The sequence below is a fragment of the Lucilia sericata genome, unplaced genomic scaffold (assembly GCF_015586225.1).
Source record: "Lucilia sericata isolate MDLA Ls3-8-SP2 unplaced genomic scaffold, ASM1558622v1 Contig000375F_arrow, whole genome shotgun sequence".
Lineage (NCBI taxonomy): Eukaryota > Metazoa > Arthropoda > Insecta > Diptera > Calliphoridae > Lucilia > Lucilia sericata.
Window position 1 is genome coordinate 285,421 of NW_023994394.1, and position 16,012 is coordinate 301,432.

The 16,012-nt window shown below is 32.7% G+C and overlaps 1 long non-coding RNA gene across 1 annotated transcript in view; it reads left to right on the forward strand.

Annotated features, from left to right (window-relative positions):
• The window catches only part of LOC119604256, a 137,530-nt gene that overhangs the window by 109,452 nt on the left and 12,066 nt on the right, over positions 1 to 16,012 (forward strand). The window lies entirely within an intron of this gene.

Sequence of the window (16,012 nt, forward strand, 5' to 3'; positions counted from 1 at the left end):
TTATGGCTTTTTAATTATAACAATTCTTTTAAAATTTAAATTTTGCATTCTTATCACTTTTTTATTATCATTACTCACATCGAAAATCACTTAAGATCACCCACAAAAATGTGATCTTTATTTTTGCAAATTCGATTTGCATAAGAATTTGGTATTACTAATAAGACTGTATAAAAAGATTCTATATAAACAATTTGACGAATGTTTGGTGCCATTTTTTCTAACAAAATAAACAAATAAGAGTGTTTTATTCGAAATATGCCGAATATTATAAACCTACCATCAAAACATATGATCGAAGTCATTACGAATCGATCTTCACGATATTAATAGCAATATGGAGGCTTGAAGCATTTATTTATCGAACTGAACTAGAACTGTAGTTAGTTAGCTCTAGTTCAGTTCTAGTTTAATTCTAGTTCTATTCCAGTTCAATTCTAGTTCAGTTCTAGTTCAGTTCTAGTTCAGTTCTAGTTCAGTTCTAGTTCTAGTTCAGTTTTAGTTCAGTTCTAGTTCAGTTCTAGTTCAGTTCTAGTTCAGTTCTAGTTCAGTTCTAGTTCAGTTCTAGTTCAGTTCTAGTTCAGTTCTAGTTCAGTTCTAGTTCAGTTCTAGTTCAGTTCTAGTTCAGTTCTAGTTCAGTTCTAGTTCAGTTCTAGTTCAGTTCTAGTTCAGTTCTAGTTCAGTTCTAGTTCAGTTCAGTTCTAGTTCAGTTCTAGTTCAGTTCTAGTTCAGTTCTAGTTCAGTTCTAGTTCAGTTCTAGTTCAGTTCTAGTTCAGTTCTAGTTCAGTTCTAGTTCAGTTCTAGTTCAGTTCTAGTTCAGTTCTAGTTCAGTTCTAGTTCAGTTCTAGTTCAGTTCTAGTTCAGTTCTAGTTCAGTTTTAGTTTAGTTCTAGTTCAGTTCTAGTTCAGTTCTAGTTCAGTTCTAGTTCAGTTCTAGTTCAGTTCTAGTTCAGTTCTAGTTCAGTTCTAGTTCAGTTCTAGTTCAGTTCTAGTTCAGTTCTAGTTCAGTTCTAGTTCAGTTCTAGTTCAGTTCTAGTTCAGTTCTAGTTCAGTTCTAGTTCAGTTCTAGTTCAGTTCTAGTTCAGTTCTAGTTCAGTTCTAGTTCAGTTCTAGTTCAGTTCTAGTTCAGTTCTAGTTCAGTTCTAGTTCAGTTCTAGTTCAGTTCTAGTTCAGTTCTAGTTCAGTTCTAGTTCAGTTCTAGTTACCAGTTCTAGTGTCAGTTCTAGTTCATTTCTAGTTCAGTTCTAGTTCAGTTCTAGTTCAAGTTCTAGTTACAGTTCTACTTCCGATATAGTTTCATGTTCTTAGTAGTCAGTTCTAGTATTCAGTTCTAGTAGCTTCAGATCTAGTTTCAGTTTCTAGTTCAGTTATAGTACAGTTCTAGTTCTAGTTCTAGTCAGTTCTAGTTCAGTTCTAGTCAGTTCTAGTTCAGTTCTAGTTCAGTTCTAGTCAGTTCTAAGTTCAGTTCTAGTTCAGTTCTAGTTCAGTTTCTAGTTCAGTCTAGTTCAGTTCTAGTTCAGTTCCTAGTTCAGTTCTAGTTTCAGTTCTAGTTACAGTTACTAGTTCAGTTCTCAGTTCAGTTCTAGTTCAGTTCCTAGTTCAGTTCTAGTCAGTTCTAGTACAGTTCGTAGTTCAGTTCTAGTTGTCAGTTCTAGTTCAGTTCTAGTTCAGTTCTAGTTCAGTTCTAGTTCAGTTCTAGTTCAGTTCTAGTTCAGTTCTAGTTCAGTTCTAGTTCAGTTCTAGTTCAGTTCTAGTTCAGTTCTAGTTCAGTTCTAGTTCAGTTCTAGTTCAGTTCTAGTTCAGTTCTAGTTCAGTTCTAGTTCAGTTCTAGTTCAGTTCTAGTTCAGTTCTAGTTCAGTTCTAGTTCAGTTCTAGTTCAGTTCTAGTACAGTTCTGGTTCAGTTCTAGTTCAGTTCTAGTTCAGTTCTAGTTCAGTTCTAGTTTAGTTCTAGATCAGTTCTAGTTCAGTTCAGTTCTAGTTCAGTTCTAGTTCAGTTCTAGTTCAGTTCTAGTTCAGTTCTAGTTCAGTTCTAGTTCAGTTCTAGTTCAGTTCTAGTTCAGTTCAAGTTCAGTTCTAATTCAGTTCTAGTTCAGTTCTAGTTCAGTTCTAGTTCAGTTCTAGTTCAGTTCTAGTTCTAGTTCAGTTCTAGTTCAGTTCTAGTTCAGTTCTAGTTCAGTTCTAGTTCAGTTCTAGTTCAGTTCTAGTTCAGTTCTAGTTCAGTTCTAGTTCAGTTCTAGTCTAGTTCAGTCTAGTTCAGTTCTAGTTCAGTTCTAGTTCAGTTTCTAGTTCAGTTCTAGTTCAGTTCTAGTTCAGTTCTAGTTCAGTAGTCAGTCTAGTTCAGTTCTAGTTCAGTTTCTAGTTCAGTTCTAGTTCAGTTCTAGTTCAGTTCTAGTTCAGTTCTAGTTCAGTTCTAGTTCAGTTCTAGTTCAGTTCTAATTCAGTTCTAGTTCAGTTCTAGTTCAGTCTTAGTACAGTTCTAGTTCAGTTCTAGTTCAGTTCTAGTTCAGTTCTAGTTCAGTTCTAGTTCAGTTCTAGTTCAGTTCTAGTTCAGTTCTAGTTCAGTTCTAGTTCAGTTCTAGTTCAGTTCTAGTTCAGTCCTAGTACAGTTCTACTTCAGTTCTAGTTCAGTTCCGGTTCAGTTCTAGTTCAGTCTTACACATCTATGGTGTCTACTTTAAAGACATCTAGGAGTATTTGTTGTAATGTATGTAACATACATACATGTAATGTAACATACATACATTCTGATTTCAATCTAAATAAATCCTGATTATATTAAACAATTTAGCTTTTTCTTCGAAACCTTTCAAGACCAAATCACAAATACTACAAAACCATGAAAGTCCCAACATTCCTTAATAATTTTGTACCCAATTAGAATCAAAAAATGTATAGAAGTTTAGAAAAAGCTATGAAAAAATTAATTGTTTTATTTAGTTAAATAGCCCGAACCAGTTCAGAAAAAAACTAATGGGATCAAGGTCAAATACAAGTCTATAGCATTTTATCATTATCAAATTAATTTACTAATTTATACAACACCTGTGGGATCAATAATTAATATTAAAATACTAACAATAACATTCATTTTAAGAGACCGGCGTTTTATGACAACATTAAGCTAATAACAATTAAGCTTAAAATTTAATCTATTTCAAAGAAAACCTAACTGGAACTAATTATTACATAATATCCCCAACAAACCAAGAAAAAAAAACGGTTACATAAAGAAATTCCCCAAATGTTAAAAAAACAACAGGTTCATTGACCAAATTATTTAAAAAAAAATCTAGTTATCGTTTAGTTAAATCTAAAGATTCCAAATATTCCCCTTAGTTGTTTGAATATTTAATGAATTAAAAGTATTTAAATTAATAAAATAGGTCTACTTTAGAAGTTGCTGTTTTTGACGATGATGTACGAGGAGTATTCATATCTTTTTGTTTAATCACACAAAACTATCGCATACTCTCGTAAGATACTTTTTTTCGAAAATCATAGATTGAAAAAAGTAACAAAATAATGTTTATACCAAAAACAATATTATATTAAAAAGTGCCGCCTGGATTTGTTTATTTATTTTTGAATTTTTAATTAATAGCAACTAATTAATTAGTATAGCGGCTAAATGTCTAAAGTAACGAAACAAAAAAAAAATAACAACAAAATCCCAGCCAAACGCAACAGACAATTTAAAAAAATACTTAAATATGAGCACATAAATCGTTTTTACATTTTTGTAGGCGAATTTTTAATGCCCTACTAGACAAACGATTTTTATATGGATTTACTACTTTTAAAAGTTAATAAAATAAGGGGATAAGGTCTTTCCAATCTGAAGATTAAACGGCATTTCACACAAAATCACATGAACTTTTAAAACAACAATAACATTTATTTGCATTTCGACTCAGAACCACAAAATATATTAGGGGGCTACCCACCGTTCTGTTATTCTAATTGGGTTTCTCCCGCCCATGTTTTTAATTCAGTCCCCATTGTGTCGAACGGTTTAGCATTCGCGAGGTGAACTTTCTTCAGCTTCCGTTTCTTTAAAAGAAAGTACATTCGCCTTTTAATTTCGATTATGGCCAAGTGGCCTGATACCCATATGATGTAGAGTTTCACAGTGAACAAGTATTCGTTTTGGCTCTCTTATCATGCGCCATGTTCCCCAGAATTTCTGTTTCCGGTGTTCGATCGGTCAGGTCTGGTATTTTTGTAAACGGTAGCTTTGGACAATTTGTCTAAAGAGACTCGTTAGTTAGTTAGTTAGTTAGTTAGTTAGTTAGTTAGTTAGTTAGTTAGTTAGTTAGTTAGTTAGTTAGTTAGTTAGTTAGTTAGTTAGTTAGTTAGTTAGTTAGTTAGTTAGTTCGTTCGTTAGTTCGTTAGTTCGTTAGTTCGTTCGTTAGTTCGTTCGGTAGTTCGTTCGTTCGTTCGTTCGTTCGTTAGTTCGTTCGTTCGTTCGCTGTCGTTTAGTTCGTTCGTTCGTTTCGTTCGTTAGTTTCGTTCGTTCGTTCGTTCGTTCGTTCGTTCGTTCGTTCGTTCGTTCGTTCGTTCGTTCGTTCGTTCGTTCGTTCGTTCGTTCGTTAGTTCGTTCGTTCGTTCGTTCGTTCGTTCGTTCGTTCGTTCGTTCGTTCGTTCGTTCGTTCGTTCGTTCGTTCGTTCGTTCGTTCGTTCGTTCTTCGTTCGTTCGTTCGTTCGTTCGTTCGTTCGTTCGTTCGTTCGTTCGTTCGTTCGTTCAGTTCGTTCGTTCGTCGTTCGTTGTTCGTTCGTTCGTTCGTTCGTTCGTTCGTTCGTTCGTTCGTTCGTTCGTTCGTTCGTTCGTTCGTTCGTTCGTTCGTTCGTTCGTTCGTTCGTTCGTTCGTTCGTTCGTTCGTTCGTTCGTTCGTTCGGCTTCGTTCGTTCGTTATCGTTTCGTTCGTTCGTTCGTTCGTTCGTTCGTTCGTTCGTTCGTTCGTTCGTTCGTTCGTTCGTTGTTCGTTCGTTCGTTCGTTCGTTCGTTCGTTCGTTCGTTCGTTCGTTCGTTCGTTCGTTCGTTCGTTCGTTCGTTCGTTCGTTCGTTTTCGTTCGTTCGTTAGTTCGTTTCGTTCGTTCGTTCGTTCGTTCGTTCGTTCGTTCAGTTCGTTCGTTCGTTCTTCGTTCGTTCGTTCGTTCGTTCGTTCGTTCGTTCGTTCGTTCGTTCGTTCGTTCGTTCGTTCGTTCGTTCGTTCGTTCGTTCGTTCGTTCGTTCGTTCGTTCGTTCGTTCGTTCGTTCGTTCGTTCGTTCGTTCGTTAGTTCGTTCGTTCTTCGTTCGTTCGTTCGTTCGTTCGTTCGTTCGTTCGTTCGTTCGTTCGTTCGTTCGTTCGTTCGTTCGTTCGTTCGTTCGTTCGTTCGTTCGTTCGTTCGTTCGTTCGTTCGTTCGTTCGTTCGTTCGTTCGTTCGTTTCGTTCGTTCGTTCGTTCGTTCGTTCGTTCGTTCGTTCGTTTCGTTCGTTCGTTCGTTCGTTCGTTCGTTCGTTCGTTCGTTCGTTCGTTCGTTCGTTCGTTCGTTCGTTCGTTCGTTCGTTCGTTCGTTCGTTCGTTTCGTTCGTTCGTTCGTTCGTTCGTTCGTTCGTTCGTTCGTTCGTTCGTTCGTTCGTTCGTTCGTTCGTTCGTTCGTTCGTTCGTTCGTTCGTTCGTTCGTTCGTTCGTTCGTTCGTTCGTTCGTTATTTCGTTCGTTCGTTCGTTCGTTCGTTCGTTCGTTCGTTCGTTCGTTCGTTCGTTCGTTCGTTCGTCGTTCGTTCGTTTTCGTTCGTTCGTTCGTTCGTTTCGTTCGTTCGTTTCGTTCGTTTCGTTCGTTCGTTCGTTCGTTCGTTCGTTTTTTCGTTTTCGTTCGTTCGTTCGTTCGTTTCGTTCGTTCGTTCGTTCGTTCGTTCGTTCGTTTCGTTCGTTCGTTCGTTCGTTCGTTCGTTCGTTCGTTCGTTCGTTCGTTCGTTGGTTTGTTCGTTCGTTCGTTCGTTCGTTCGTTCGTTCGTTCGTTCGTTCGTTCGTTCGTCGTTTCGTTCGTTCGTTCTTCGTTCGTTCGTTCGTTCGTTTCGTTCGTTCGTTCGTTCGTTCGTTCGTTCGTTCGTTTTTTTCGTTCGTTCGTTCGTTCGTTCGTTTCGTTCGTTGTTCTTTCGTTCGTTCGTTCGTTCGTTCGTTTCGTTCGTTCGTTCGTTTCGTTCGTTCGTTCGTTCGTTCGTTCGTTCGTTCGTTCGTTCGTTCGTTCGTTCGTTGGAAAGGAACTTGTATGTTGCATTACATCCGAAAACATACTCCTATGCCACCATTGGGCCTGTTGTACGCACCCTTACCAAATGGGAGTCGAACACATCCATTTGTGTTTTCTCTTAAATTTCGGTTTGAGGCCAAAAACTGGTCGAACTTAACCTTTTGCCAAACAACTCAACTGTAATCTCTTTCGCTAAAAAAGTTACACTTAAATCAATCATTTCAAATACACTCCCCGATCGATGGTAGTACTCCACCTTAAGAAATAAAAAATATGTATATTAATATCAAATAATCCACCGCTTTAAAAAAAAAAAAAAACAAACACAAAAATATAAAAATAAAATTACAAATATATTAATAAAATAATAAATTAGCGAAAGTATTGCATTTGATTATATAATAAAAAAATGATATAAAAGTTTATTTGACAAAGTGAGTGCAACTCCCATGAAAAATAAATTAATTAATGTCTTGAGATAAAGATCTTAACAACTAATAAAATAATAAGATATTAAAATACACTCACATCTATAATACCTAATATTAAAAAAACAAACATATTTATGACTATTTAAAAAGATATATATTAGAGAAATAGCTCATTAACTGCAAGAATGAGACAACTCGAAATTTAACATTTTAAAAGAAAACTATCTAATTTTACTAGTTCTACCTTGGTGAACCGCCCTAACCTTGGTGTGCTACCAATACTTCAAGTTCGCGGAGACTATTAACTTGAGATTTTTTAGAACTAATCTATCTGGTATCACGGTAACCGGTGGACCGCGGGATATAGTTCCGGGCTTTGTCTTGTGCGGGTTATTTTAGTGTTCCCTTTAGATTGTACGAGGATATTGTTTTAAAGATTGATTCAGGCTGAAATTAATATTGACGGATAAGTTCGGTGCTTTTGTGACTCCGAGGAGTGACTGTGGGACTAAAAGTTTACAATGAGTTTATAACAAAAAAAATTGGATACAGATTAAATTAGGAGTATTCGGAGTTCACTCCACCTATATTGAAGTTAATGTGTTGGATGTTTTTTTGTCTGTGAACCTATCGGATAATGGAGTTGTATGATCGATTGAATGGTAATCGGTGTACGGTATCCTAGTTAAGTAGGATCGATCAAATTCCATTCTTTATCAGGGAATGTTTCATACCAGACTTGGCGTAGTGTGTGAGTATGGCACCAAAGTCTTGACTTATTGATGCAGATTGTTCCTCAATCTACCAAATATATTTCAAGGTCCTGTTGTTGAACGGATGCCATTCCATCAGTGTGGTTGTAGTCGAGGAATGCTTTAGATATGAGCATTTTTAGCAACGGGACTGTGATAGTCAGAGATTAGAAAGCACAGGTTCGTGATCAAAGTGCTTCTATATGAAGCATCGCACAGTGGTATAGGAAAAAAAAAAGAAGGAAATAATTCGGTAACTTCTAAACGGTTAATCCGATTTTAATGAAATTTGGTATGCACAAAAAGGAGGTGTTGTCGAGTTTAGGTTTTGAATTTGGACCTTATAGGCCAACCAGGGGCCCGGCGGGGGGTCCTCAAATTAGGACACCTCGGCTATGTTAAATTTTTAAAACGATCTTATTTCTTCATTTGAGTTCCGATTTAAAAAAAATTTCGTATATAGAATCTTCTCATCGAGCACTATAAAAAATGTCGTCGTAGCAGTAAATTATCTCTTATAGTTTAGGAGATATTCGCATTTGAAAATTAAAATTTTAAAATTTTTACCGTCCTTACTTTAGTTTTTTGATAATAGCGGGTCCAAATATTCCCGATTTTCGCCATTTCTTTTTTTATTCGCTTAACAACAAGTTTATATATCAAGCAGTGAAAGAATTATGTAAAAATCATGACTGAGTCCAAAGTTATAGGCATTTTAATTTAAAAAATTAAAAAAAGGCGATTTTTTGCCATTTTTTTGGGAAAAAAGTATCTTTTTCTTTTTAAGTTATCTAAAAAGTTTCTAAGAAGATGTATATAGAATTTATACTTTTTGAAAAGCTGACTTTACATAAAATACGATAAATGAAACAAAACCTAAAAATTTTTGATACCGAGGGGACCAGGTCCATCCAAAAAAACCCTATTTTTTATGGAAAATTCCATTTTGAGCAAAAATTCTCAAATCGCATAGTCGATATCAAATTATAGTGACCTGTTTTATATGACCCAATATGTTCTTAATCATTTTGTAACGGGTTTCGATAACCCCGCCCCTGGTATGGATATAATAGGCAAAAAACCAAAAAATCCCATTTTTGGGATTTTTTAAAACTTTTTTGGGAATTCCGGGATTTCTAATAAGAAAATTTAAAATTTTTATTTAATTTTGGATTTTGAGTAAAAAAATCTACCTAACTGTAAAATTTCATCAAAAAATATTCATAAATAAAATTTTTATTGCAATTTGAAAAATTTGTATCTTCGCAAAAACTGAATAAAAAACATTTTTTAATTTTTTTTTTAAAGTATTCCGCGAATTTTTTAATTTTCAAAAATTATATACAGTTTTGAAAAATAGACAAAATTACCTTTCCATTGATATATAACATGCCTACCTAATGTTTTTTAAGTGACAAATTAATTAGGGAAAACTCAACATCTTTTAGAGAATTTACCTAGTACTATTATTTTCATCCATACATTTGTTAGGCATGTTTTACTACCTAAATTTTTATGAATTTTTACAGCCACTTTTTACGATTAATCTTTTATTCTTTATCCCTAAAAAAAATTAACAAGTATTTATTTTATATAAAAATAGTCTTTTTTTTTTATAAATTAATATAATTTTGTAAAATAATCGGTATCACAGTAGTCCATATCTAAAAGATAAAGTAAATCTTTAAATTCATGAATATTTTCAAATGCTAACGTTTTGTAGCAAATCCAACGTTTCCTTATAGTAGATAAAACAGGATCAGAAGATAGAATCAGATTATTAAAAATATCTTCATTTTGAGACTGCCTAGAACACTTCCTTGAGCTAAACTGATGAATATGCTTAAAGTCTCTATTCCTCGATTCTTGGGGTTCTTCTGTAAGCTCTCCTAAAGGCAGAATATTATGTTCTATGATGACCTTTCCATGACATAATATCTTGTGAACTGTAGGTGTCATTTCTTTCCAGGGATATAATTCCAAAAGTAATTTAGAAACTTTTGTAGAATACTCTCCAAATTTTGTTGCGTTCACTTTATGCTTGCTATTTATCGCCATTAGAATAATATTGACCTTTTGCAGTAAATCCATACTAATTCCGGTTATTTCGGAAGTAGTTTCAAAATGTTTAAAAAAACGTCTAGCGGTATTACCATCGTTTGTGCTTCCATATCCTGTGAGTGGTTTATCAATATTTAATCCCATCCGCTTTTTAAATTCCTCTTGAATTCTTCGTTTCTCACTGGCTCTCATTTCCATTAACTCCTTATTGTTATTTGCACTTTTGTTTGCATTTTCCGGTATGCTTCTGTACTTTAAATCATATGCTAAATGTAGAAAATGTTCCAGAAATCGTATGCGAGCATGTAGGGGGGATATTCCAAATTGTAATGTTTCCTCATTTATTGATCTTTGCTTGGAAATATTCGAAAATTCTGATTTTTTATCACCACATATGTAGCAGTACCAAGTAGATGATGTTCCTGTAATGGCATTTCCAACTTTCCCATCAATCATTGTAAGTTTTAAATCATAGGACATGTTAAACGAATAATTTTCTATTTCGATTGTTATAGGTTCCAAGTTTTTAATTTCTGCTTCAATACGATTTATCAAATCTTGCGTTGTTGTTTTGGATTCCTTTATATACTCAAAGCTTATTGGCCTACAAAAAGCTTTGGATCCTGGAGTCGAATTCTTCCAAATATCATCGAAACTGGTTGATGGAGAATCGCTGTCAGCATACTTTCGAATTCTTAATGGAACTAGCGATGCCATAAATACACTTTTATACTCGGAAGATGATTCACTTGTGTTGATTTGTTTATATTCCGAGAGTGCTGATAATCCATCACATCCCCACTTACAAATGAGTTGAAGATCACAAGAATTTATTTTTTTTAGTTGGTCTCGACTATCACGACTTAATCCCAGCTGCAACATAAGCGCAATAGCTTCTTCCTCAGTGAACGTTGTATCAGATGATGGTGTGGGTATACTCTTTACAATTCTTTTCAGTCGTCTTGGTGATGCGGTTGGAAGAATATTTGCAATTTTTATGGCATCCAAAGGCTGTTTTTCTTTTCTTAACATTGCTTTAAAAGTGTCCGAAACTTCTTCGTTAGATAAGGTTTCTAGTGAAGTTGATAACCTTTTCCTCTTAGATTTTGAGCTCAAATCCTCATACTGCTTACAGGGAGCACCAACAGTTGATACGCAAATAGCAACTTCTACACATTCATCCAGCCAATCAGAAAATTTCGATCGAAATTTAGCAATGGAATACCGAACACTCTTCAGTTTTATATCAACTGATTTTATAAAATTTTCAATTTTACATATATCAGTTTTATCCACTTTATTTTTATGTGCAGTTTCAATATATTTCAATAAGAAGTTCACTTTATCTTGAAAAGGAGCTGAAGAGTGTTCAAATAAAATGGAGCACAAATCATTTTTTTTTAGTACGATCGCCATGGTTAGAAAATTACAAATAATTACAAACAGATATAAACCTGTCTTATATATTAATTACAGGTACTTAAATTAAATTATTTTTTAAAGGGTTATGATATTCTACCTAATATGTCTAACGTATCCTTATGTAATGAATTTTTCCTCAATAGGTCACTTTAATAAGCTACCTATTAAAGTGACCTATAGGGGTAAAAATCATTACAGTTTAAAAAATAATACCTGAAAATTTTTTAATATATGTAACAAATTTAAGAGTTAACGTTATGGATGAAAATAATAGTGCTAGGTAAATTTTCTAAAAGATGTTGAGTTTTCCCTAATTAATTTGTCACTTAAAAAACATTAGGTAGGCATGTTATATATCAATGGAAAGGTAATTTTGTCTATTTTTCAAAACTGTATATAATTTTTGAAAATTAAAAAATTCGCGGAATACTTTTTTTAAAAAAATTAAAAAATGTTTTTTATTCAGTTTTTGCGAAGATACAAATTTTTCAAATTGCAATAAAAATTTTATTTATGAATATTTTTTGATGAAATTTTACAGTTAGGTAGATTTTTTTACTCAAAATCTAAAATTAAATAAAAAGTTCGAATTTTCTTATTAGAAATCCCGGAATTCCCAAAAAAGTTTTAAAAAATCCCAAAAATGGGATTTTTTGGTTTTTTGCCTATTATATCCATACCAGGGGCGGGGTTATCGAAACCCGTTACAAAATGATTAAGAACATATTGGGTCATATAAAACAGGTCACTATAATTTGATATCGACTATGCGATTTGAGAATTTTTGCTCAAAATTGAATTTTCTATAAAAAAATAGGGTTTTTTGGATGGACCTGGTCCCCTCGGTATCAAAAATTTTTAGGTTTTGTTTCATTTATCGTATTTTATGTAAAGTCAGCTTTTCAAAAAGTATAAATTCTATATACATCTTCTTAGAAACTTTTTAGATAACTTAAAAAGAAAAAGATACTTTTTTCCCAAAAAAATGGCAAAAAATCGCCTTTTTTTAATTTTTTAAATTAAAATGCCTATAACTTTGGACTCAGTCATGATTTTTACATAATTCTTTCACTGCTTGATATATAAACTTGTTGTTAAGCGAATAAAAAAAGAAATGGCGAAAATCGGGAATATTTGGACCCGCTATTATCAAAAAACTAAAGTAAGAACGGTAAAAATTTTAAAATTTTAATTTTCAAATGCGAATATTTCCTAAACTATAAGAGATAATTTACTACTATGACGACATTTTTTATAGTGCTCGATGAGGAGATTCTATATACGAAATTTTTTTTAAATCGGAACTCAAATGAAGAAATAGGATCGTTTTAAAAATTTAACATAGCCGAGGTGTCCTAATTTGAGGACCCCCCGCCGGGCCCCTGGTTGGCCTATAAGGTCCAAATTCAAAACCTAAACTCGACAACACCTCCTCTTTAAAATCGGATTAACCGTTTAGAAGTTACCGAATTATTTCCCTCTTTTTTTTTTCCTATACCACTGTGCATCGTTAGCCATGTACTAAAATCACCTTTGTGTTCTTTAAAATTGGGTTAATGGTCTCTAGCTCACCCTGTTGTTGAAAAAGTACTACGGTGGAATAGCGCTATATGCCAGCCAATCGGTCTTATGTAAAATGGCCGATCTCGTGCCTGTTATGCACTCTTCTTCATGAAGTGTTCAGTTAGTGTTGAATGTTCATGAGCGATGTAATATCTGAAAAAACAACACTCCCAATATATTTGAATCTTAAGATATTTAGATCTTGTTTCGGGGAAATCCTGGAATTTACAGAGAAAGCGTTGCATGCTCTAGATTCGTCTAAATCAGTGCGTCCAATTTCGTATAGTCCACTAAGAATACGTAATTCTTAGAAATTCCGTTTCCTGGTTGTAGTTCCTTAGAATTTTCCAATCAGTCTTCATAAGGGATGTAATATCTGCAATAACATCACTCCTATGATATTTAAATCTTAATTTAATGAAAGCCTGAGAAATACGTATCTCTGTCCTGTTCGCATGTTCTATGCTTGTCTGAATCTTTGCTCCAATTGTATATAGATCACTAAAAATACGTAATTCCTTCTAAGGTGGCTTCTCGTTCTGATCTAGTTATCTCCCATAGAATTTTAGTAGTTTTTAATTCAAACGATGTGTTCCTCAATTGCGTTCCATTGGATATAGTAATCTCGAAGTCCTCTTCTTTCCTTTAAAAATAATTTCTTAAATTTTGTTTAGCTTTGTAATTAATCAACTTTTTGAAGTCAACAATTAACTTAGAGAAATACATAATAATTTGGTAACATTTAAACATTTCCTCTGTTATTATGACCATTTATTTAATTCAAATTTCATTTATTTTTTGTTCCACTTATTATTTATACTATTTAGTGCAACTGATTAACTATAATCATACACTTAATTATCATCACCCAATTGTCATTGTCGACAAAAAAAAAAACCCCTCCTTCTGTAAAAATAAACATAAATTCAAACCAAGTGAAGTAATAATTTATGAAATCAATATAAAATATGTTTGAGTAAAAACAAAGTGATAGATTAAAACAACAAAATTTTTAATTAAAAAAATATGTTTTTTTTTTGTTTTTGTTTTTGTGACAAAATTTCTTAATGGATGCGTTATTTGTTAAAAAAAAAAGTAAAACTAAATTAGTTGATGTATTTATGTTAATTTATAGCCGGAATTGACAAATCGTTTAGGTGTAGTATGTTGTTTAGTTTGTTTGTACAATTTTGTAAATATTTTTATATAAAAATATACAAATTTATATTCAAAATTATTTAATTATAACATATTTAACCCTTGTGTTGTGTTACTGAAATGTTTTACTATGATTAGAAGACCTAACAAGTTCAAATAACATGTTTAAGGTTGGTCTCTAACTTTGCCAATACTTTTACTTTATTAATCACTTACTTTATAAATAATCACTTTAAATTAAGTTTATTTACAATAATTTGTAGTCAATTTTAACAAATTAACTAATCTATAACTATTTTTTTATTTTAACATTCTATCAATTAAATTAGCAAATTAATTGCTTGAACTCTTGGGCATTTAAAATTAACGTTTCCGTTATCATAATAAAACACCTAAAAGCATGCTTAACATATATGAAGCATTGCCATATAGAAATATTTGTAAATTTTTTAAGGCAAATGTTAGCAAGGTGTGTTGTGGGAAATATAAGTGATCACAGATATTCACTATTTTCTCAATTGGAGCGTTATTTAAGGAATTACAGCCGATTTTATGTTTTTCTTGTAAAAATCGATTTTTAGTGGGAAATATGAGTGATCACAGATTTTCACTATTTTCTCAATTGGAGCGTTATTTGAGAAACTACAGCCGATTTTAAGTTTTTCTTATAAAAATCGATTTTAAGAGAAAAATAGGAGTAATCACAGATTTTCACTATTTTCTCCATTAAAGCGTTATTTAAGGAGCTACAGCCGATTTAAAGTTTTTCCTAGAAAATTCGATTTTTAGTGGGAAATATGAGAGATCACAAATTTTCACTATTTTCTCAATTAAAGCGTTATTTAAATTTTCACTATTTTCTCAATTGGAGCGTTATTTAAGGAACTACAGCTGGTTTTATGTTTTTCCCATAAAAATCGTTTTTCGTTGGTAAATATGAGTGATCACAGATTTTCACTATTTTCTCAATTAGAGCGTTATTTAAGGAACTACAGCCGATTTAAAGTTTTTTCTATGAAAATCGATTTTTAGTGCGAAATATGAGTGATCACAGATTTTCACTATTTTCTCGATTGGAGCGTTTTTTAAGGAACTACAGCCGATTTTATGTTTTTCCTATAAAAATTGCTTTTGGTGGGAGTGGGAGTGATCACAGATTTTCACTATTTCCTCAATTGGAGCGTTATTTAAGGAACTACAGTCGATTTAAAGTTTTTTCTATGAAAATCGATTTTTAGTGGGAAATATGAGTGATCACAGATTTTCACTATTTTCTCAATTGGAGCGTTATTTAAGAAACTACAGCCGATTTTATGTTTATCCTACAAAAATCGTTTTTTGGTGGGAAATATGAGTGATCACAGATTTTCACTATTTCCTCAATTGGAGCGTTATTTAAGGAACTACAGCCGATTTTATGTTTCTTATATAAAAATCGCTTTTAGTGGGAAATATTAGTGATCACAGATTTTCACTATTTTCTCAATTGGAGCGTTATTTAAAGAACTACAGCCAATTTTAAGTTTTTCCTATAAAATCGATTTTTAATGGGAAATATGAGTGATAACAGATTTTTACTATTTTCTCAATTGGAGCATTATTTAAGGAACTACAGCCGATTTTATGTTTTTCCTATAAAAATCGATTTTTAGTGGGAAATATGAGTGATCACAGATTTGCACTATTTCCTTAATTGAAGCGTTATTTAAGGAACTACAGCCGATTTTAAGTTTTTCCTATAAAAATCGATTTTTGGTGGAAAATATGAGTGATCACAGATTTTCACTATTTTCTCAATTGTAGCGTTATTTAAGGAACTAAGTCGATTTTATGTTTTTCCCATAAAAATCGTTTTTTGGTGGGAAATATGAGTGATCACATATTTTAACTATTTTCTCAATTGGAGCGTTATTTAAGGAACTACAGTCGATTTTATGTTTTTCCTATAAAAATCGATTTTTAGTGGGAAATATGAGAGATCACAGATTTTCACTATTTTCTCAATTGGAGCGTTATTTAAGGAACTACAGCCGATTTTAAGTTTTTCTTTTAAAAATCGATTTTTAGTTGGAAATATGTGTGATCACAGATTTTCACTAGTTTCTTAATTAGAGCGTTATTTAAAGAACTACAGCCGATTTTATGTTTTTCCTATAAAAATCGATTTTTAGTGGGAAATATGAGTGATCACAGATTTTCAATATTTTCTCAATTGGAGCGTTATTTAAGGAACTACAGCCGATTTTATGTTTTTCCTATAAAAATCGATTTTTAGTGGGAAATATGAGAGATCACAGATTTTCACTATTTTCTCAATTGGAGCGTTATTTAAGGAACTACAGCCGATTTTAAGTTTTTCTTTTAAAAATCGATTTTTAGTGGGAAATATGTG